The sequence below is a fragment of the Accipiter gentilis genome, chromosome 12 (assembly GCF_929443795.1).
Source record: "Accipiter gentilis chromosome 12, bAccGen1.1, whole genome shotgun sequence".
In the NCBI taxonomy this organism is placed as follows: domain Eukaryota; kingdom Metazoa; phylum Chordata; class Aves; order Accipitriformes; family Accipitridae; genus Astur; species Astur gentilis.
The window spans coordinates 27586350-27592732 of record NC_064891.1 but is presented as its reverse complement, the minus strand read 5'-3'; positions in this window follow the sequence as shown (position 1 = coordinate 27592732).

Below are 6383 nucleotides of genomic sequence, written 5' to 3'. Positions count from 1 at the left end.
TGAAGAGAGCATCTCGTCACATCTGTGGTGAACTCCGCACTGTGGCCAGTGTAGTATCACCGCAGGAATGATCAAAGATTAGTGTGAGATTACAAAAGAACTGGTAAATTTCATTAGCAACGTACCAAGTGAGTGGGGATAGAAACACTCGGTTAGGATACTGACCTTACATTTTCTTATCCTGCTCCACGCTCAAAGCAGAAAGTGGTATTCCTACTGTGCTGCAGGGGAGAAGTTTCCGTATTGCTAAAAACCACGCCTAAGACACCCCTGCCTGGGGATAACATTCCCCACAGACCAAAACACTCAAGCGGTAGAACTTCTGTGCAGCCCCGGCAGAAACGGGCTTCCCGCCATTCTGAAAGCCGGGAGGGAGCGCAGGCCATCAGGCAGGAGGAGTGTCCCAGAAGATGGCCGTGGAGGGTTGGAGGCGGTGGTCAGCCAGCACCAGCAAGAGGCAGCTGGCCTGGCACTAGGTGGCCATGGCCGTAGTGGGGGACAGGGACCTTTCCAGCCCATCTGCAAGCGAGTTCCTAATTTCGGGGCCCTCGTGGCTTTCTGTGCGGTGCTGCACTCCAGCATCACAGCCCACCTGCCGGGCATCCTCCAGCCTGGACACCCGTGGGGAGACCGCACCGGGGGAGCGGGAACGGGGCTGGATGGAGGGCAGAACTCCTTCCTCTCCCGTGTTTGCCTTCGGCCTCTCCCTACAGCCCTCCCTGCAGGGGACAAGCATGTGTGGACAGCGTGCTGCCCCGAGGGGACTCAGATGCTGCTGAGAAGCCCTGCCAGCAGAGACCCCAGCACTGGGGTGGGGGGCACTCTGGGGGCCGGTGCTGGGGCAGGGGCAGAGGGTCTCCGCCAGCCCTGCCACCTGGTGCTGGGTCTGCTGGCACTGGGTGCTGGCAGCTGCCAGGTCCCATCCCGGATGTGCTCTGCAGGTGCTGCTGGAAGAGGAGCCAAGGGACCACCTGCACACAGCGGTGCGGCAGCAAGCTATGAAGAATAAATCTGAGTTTTAACTCCTGTTGGATTTGGTTAGTCGTGCACCCGTAACACCACTGTTAGGAGTAACCCCTGTGGTCTGCTCTGAGGGCAGAGGGGTGCCGTTCATTTCCACTGTGAGGATGCTAAAGGCAGCGTCTATGATGGATGCGTGTCCCAAGGGTCCCTCAAAGACGTGGTTTGCGGTGGCAAGGGTGCTCTGTGCTGGGCGTGGATGGCAAGGGGTGAGCAGCAGTGGAGCTGCAGCGGGACCCAGGTGGGAGCGGCTCAGGTGCTGCTGGGGCCAGTCGGGGACGGTTCCAGCCGGCTCCAAAACGGGTGTGAGCAGCCACCGCCTGCCAAAGCTCCGCCAGTCAGGGGAGCCCGCCGCTCCCCGCTGCAGACACGTTGGGTAAGAGAGGCAGGAAGAAGCAGGGAAGGGTAGAAGGAAGCCCATAAGCACTTCGAGCCTGGTGTCCCCACGTGGGGACATGGCAGGGTTGAGCCCCCGCCTGGGGAAGCCCCTCCTGGTCTGGAGACAGGGAGGTGGGGGCAGCCCCCTGAAGACCCTTCCCACTGCAGAGCCCCCCTGGCAGGGCCTGGGCAGGTGGGTGCGTGCAGCCCCTCTGTGACACAGTCTGGGGTCACAGGGGGACAGCCCCGCATCACAGTGGTGACAGCCCCTCTTTCCCCATCGGGACCAGCATCCACCCCACACACCCCGGCAAGGCCGAGGGGACGCCAGGCGCTGGGAGCTGTTCTTGCCGCCGCTCTGTTCTTCTCTAGAAGAGCTGCTCTGCAGTGAGGAGGAGAAGGCGGAGAGAGGCAGCACAACAGCACTGGAGGTGGTGAAGGGCGGCGGTGGAGGAGAGCAGAGAGGAGGAGTAGGCTTTTTGCAGGGAGCAAGAAAGCCATCGGCCAGCCACCTGCTGCAGTTCTTGACCTGGAGCAAGGGTGGAACGAAGATGGCAAAAGACCTCTTCTTGCAGCCTCACTTGTCGCCAACAGTTGAGAAGCTCAAGAGTACTGGTAAGGCCCTCAGACCCAATTTCATGAGTGCTGCCAGGTCAAGGACGTCTCTGAAAACAGGCATGGAAACCCTGAGGGCTGTGGGGGTGGATGCTCAGATGACTGCAAGGAGGGATCTGCCTGACCATCCCTGAGGGCCGAGGGGCTGATTCGGCAGCCAGGGCTCCTGGTTCTCTTCCTGACGTGGTCCCTGCTTTCCTGGGGCACCCCAGGCAGAAGGCCCTGGCCCCGAAGGGCTGCTCCTTGCCTGGTGGTGGGCATTGCCCACCCTGAGCTCATGTCTGAGTGGAGGAGCTGAAGGTGCTCGTGGGCTGTGCAGAGTCGGTGTGTTTGGAGATGCAACGCAGGGAAACCGGCTGGGGAGACACCGGGGCCTGCCCTGACCCTCTGAGACTTCCGCGGAACCCAGCACCGTGCCCTCGCTGGCGTGGCAATCCACTGCCGGCTTCCCATGGGAGCGAGTCACACCCTGGAGAACTGCACCTGAAAGGAGAGGAGCCCTCCTGGAGGCCAGCTGAGGGGTCCTTTGGTTCTTGCCGGGCTCTAGAGAGACCATCTGAAACGCTTGTGTTAGAAATGCATTGGTCCTTGGACAGGAGTGGGCTGAATGGTTTTGCGGCCGCTGCCTCAGAGCATGACGTGTCCTTCCCTTGTTTTTCCAGAGTTCGTCAAGATTTGGGCCAGCACATCATACTACCTCAGCCAACAGCTGGCTCTCCACCAGGTGGGACTTACCTCCTTCCCCTCCCCTCACATCCTGACGAAGGTTGATGAAGTCCTGACAGACCTTTGCCATGGAGTGCAATTGGTTTGCCCCTCCTTTGAAAGACGGAGCAATGCCCCAGCACGACCCTGCAATGCACAGATGTGCAACGGACCACCTCCTCTGTCCGTTCAGATGCACAGTAAGGTCCAGGCCTGGTGTCATAAAAAGGGTTGGTGCTTCTGGAGTCCCCGTGGTCAGAGTTGCATGACAAAACTTGGGAGCCTGGGACACTTCAGGGTTTATTCCAAGTGTGGGAACCACACACATACACCCCCCCCACCCCCCCATCTTTTACCTTATTGAGCCAAAGGATGTTTGTCAGCTTTTCCTGGGCTACCTGTCTCTTCATGAATGAAGGGGAGCGAGAGGGAGAAGCATGGGCCCTGTTTGTCTTCTCCCAAGGTTTCCAAAGAGCCCATCTTGCTCCTTTGTACCTCAGGCATGGGCAGGGCACTCAGCACCGTCCCCGTTCTCTGACAAGTCATCCCTCTGTCCCTCCAAGACTTCTGATCCACCGCCTCATCTGTTTCAGGCTGTCCGCATTCCTGGACTTGGGACTTTTGCGGTTGTCAGAGAGCGAGTAGTCAGCAAGGAGAAGGGTCTGGTGGTTGTGGAGAGACCCGTCTTTCATCTCGCGAACGCTATTGCGCGGGATCATGACCTCCGATATGGTTGCATAGACGTTCCTGGTAAGCAGACAGACTGAAAGCGGTGCTTGCTTTTTGAGCAGAGGGGGAGGTGTGCTCTGTTGTCCAGAGGTGACCGAGCGGAGTACCAAACTCCCACCACAGTCCTGAGAACAGCTTCAGCTGGAGAAAACCAGCCTGCTGTGCAAAGGAGCCTGCCCACCTACTCGTTTAAATAATCACCAGAGGACAATACAGCATAACAGCACACTCTCTCTGACCTGCCTCAACAGCACGTTTCCTTCCAGTTTTATTGGGGCTGTGTCTTCTTGTTTCATGGTGTTCAACTCTCGCTCCCTCTTTCTGCTGCGCTGGACCTAATACAGGCAAATGCCAGGCTCTTCCCGGCTCTCACAGCCTCTTTGCAAGGGGGAAACCCGGGGGGGGGAAAGACAGTTCCTTCCAAAACCCAGTGACCGCAACGCCCGCACTTCCTAGTCGCTGCTGCCACTGCAGCAGCTGTCGCAGGACCCTGGGGGGCACCAAGAGCTTGGGACTGTGTTTGGGGTGCATTTCTGTCTAACAGCAAAGAGAGCACAGAGTGTGGGCACAGCTCCAGTGGCCTGGCACCCTCCAGCTTGCCGTGGGACCTGGCGCCTTTCTCCCCACCTTGTCCTGCACTCATGGTTCTTCTTCCTGCCAAGCGCCTAAGACTCTTTCCTTCCCTCTCTGTATCAGCGAAACCACAGCTGTTGGCTCCACACCTCACTTTCCACCTCTGGCAGGAAGGGATGACCGGAGCTTCCCCTCAGAGGCGCTGTACCAGCTAGACAACTCAGTAGCAACGTATTGCATGAGAGCCTGGCAGCTGCAGACTTCTGACTGTAGCCTGCTTAGCAGCTCTGCAAGTTCATGTGTTTCTCTCCTCTTGTTTTTCAGGCCAGCAACATTTTGAGCAACTGCCATACGCTCGGATAGCCTCAGACAACGCTGTCTCTGAGGGCACGGTGCAGCTCTGCGTGGAAAGGACCATGCGTCTTTTCCGTGTCTGCCTCGAGAACAGGGATAACGTTGCCCTCGTTTGGAGGGACGTGGGCATGCTGATCATCCAGGGAAGAGACGTAAAAATGAGGTTTTACACAGACTTTCTGAAAAGGCTGAATGGGACCGACCAGATGTTGCAAGCTGTTCTCGAGGTAGGATTTTTATCTTCCCAGTGCCACTCCTGGTTCTTCTGAGGTGCCTTCTGGGGGCTGGGGGCCTGCTTTCTCCTGGCCTGCCATGCCTTTTGTTCAGCCCCTTGGGCTCCTTGCGGTCTACAGTACCGCAGGCGCTCTGTAGAGCGCTTGCCTTGCGTGCAAGGGTGCGGCTTTGCGAGAGGTACCGCCAGAGGGGCCTCGCTTTGTGACAAAAGGCCAGCGTTGGTGGTGGGCAGCGCTCCTGGCCTCACTCTCGGGGTAGGGAGCAGAGGCACAGGCAGAGCAAGGCGTGCTGAGGCCAGAGCCCTTTGGCTGCTCTGGCTTTTTGCTTGCGTTGGTCTAAGGTGGACTGAGCAGCCAGCCCTTCCCAGTGTCCCCGCGTCCCATCATCTGTCTCCACCCTTGTTGCAGATGCCAGAGATGAGGGAGTCGGTCATCTCACGCCATGACACTGCTGCTTCCCAGACCTCTTCTGGGCGCGTTATCGTCCTACCAGGGTATGTTTGCTCCTGCAGCCCTTGGCTGAGCAAGCGAGCAGCTTCTCAGCTCGTGCTTGGGAGGGCTGCCTTGCCAGGCGCCGAGAACTACACTCGGGATGGCCCTGAGGACTGAGTGTTTGAGAGGCCTGTCGGCAGGGAACTCCCTGCTTGCTCTTGTTCAGTTTGACTTCATTTGGAGGAACGTGGGGCAGCGACAATGCCTCACGTGCCTGTCCTACTGTGGACCTAGAGAGGCATTTCGGCAACATTTTCCATCAGGTTTCTCCCGCTCTTTTCCTTTCCTGTGTGTGAGACTGCCTTCTGCTTGGGGCCAAGTGGTAGAGGGGTGGGTTCTTGTCCAGAGAGGACCTTGCAGCTGGTGGGCTTCTGCAGAGCTCTGTCTCCTGCCAACGTTGCTGTGCAGTGCCATCGACGACTGAGGGGAGGGAGGTGACTCCTTATAGCTGCAAAGGCATTAATCTGCAAGGCTCTGCAAGAAACTCGGAGGACTAGAGCAGGATTCAAAATGGTATTGCATAACCAGAGCACTGGAGATGAGTCTGCCCTCCGTGTGCACTATGAGTAAAGAGCGGAACCGTTTTCCCCAGAAGCAGCAACGGGAGTTCCTGCTGTGGTCCTCCGGGATGGGCTGCCTTGGGAAACAAAGCGGTGTCCTTTTCTCAGCCTGGTGCCTACTTCCTCTTTGCAGGTACAAGCTTGAGACCGTGCCTAAAATGCCAACAGTGAAAGCAGACCTGACAGGACATGTGAAGGCCGCCCCAGAGAAGGGCTGGGGAAAAGGTGATGGCAGTGGAAAGAAAGGTAAGGGACCAGCGGGTTGCTGGCAGGGGGCTGCAGGTTTTCCTTCCTCCGCTCCTGGAGGGGCTTAGAGCTGAGGTTCCGCCAGGATGCCTGGAAGGGGCAGAGGCACCTCCTGTGACTCTCTGTAGCCATTATGGTAAAGCTCCAGTGACCCGTTGTGGAACAAGGTCTCAGGACAGCCCTGCACCACAAATGGCCACTGGGACTGCTGAAGGACACCTTCCCAGTGGCCTCCACTCCCCGGCCTGTGCCGCAAACAGTGCCAGGCACCAACCCCGCTTCTTTCCATCATATTCTCCGACGTCTCAGAAGCCATGCCTTTGGTGCGAACCTGCCCCAGCAGCACATCTGTGTGCAGGGGACCAATGCAGAAATCCAAGAGCTGGGTCCTCTTGTGCTAAATGATTCCCTTCCCCAGAATGGCTCTTGGAGACCACCAGCATCTCCCAGGGAGCCCCCCATTACAGCACATGGATGA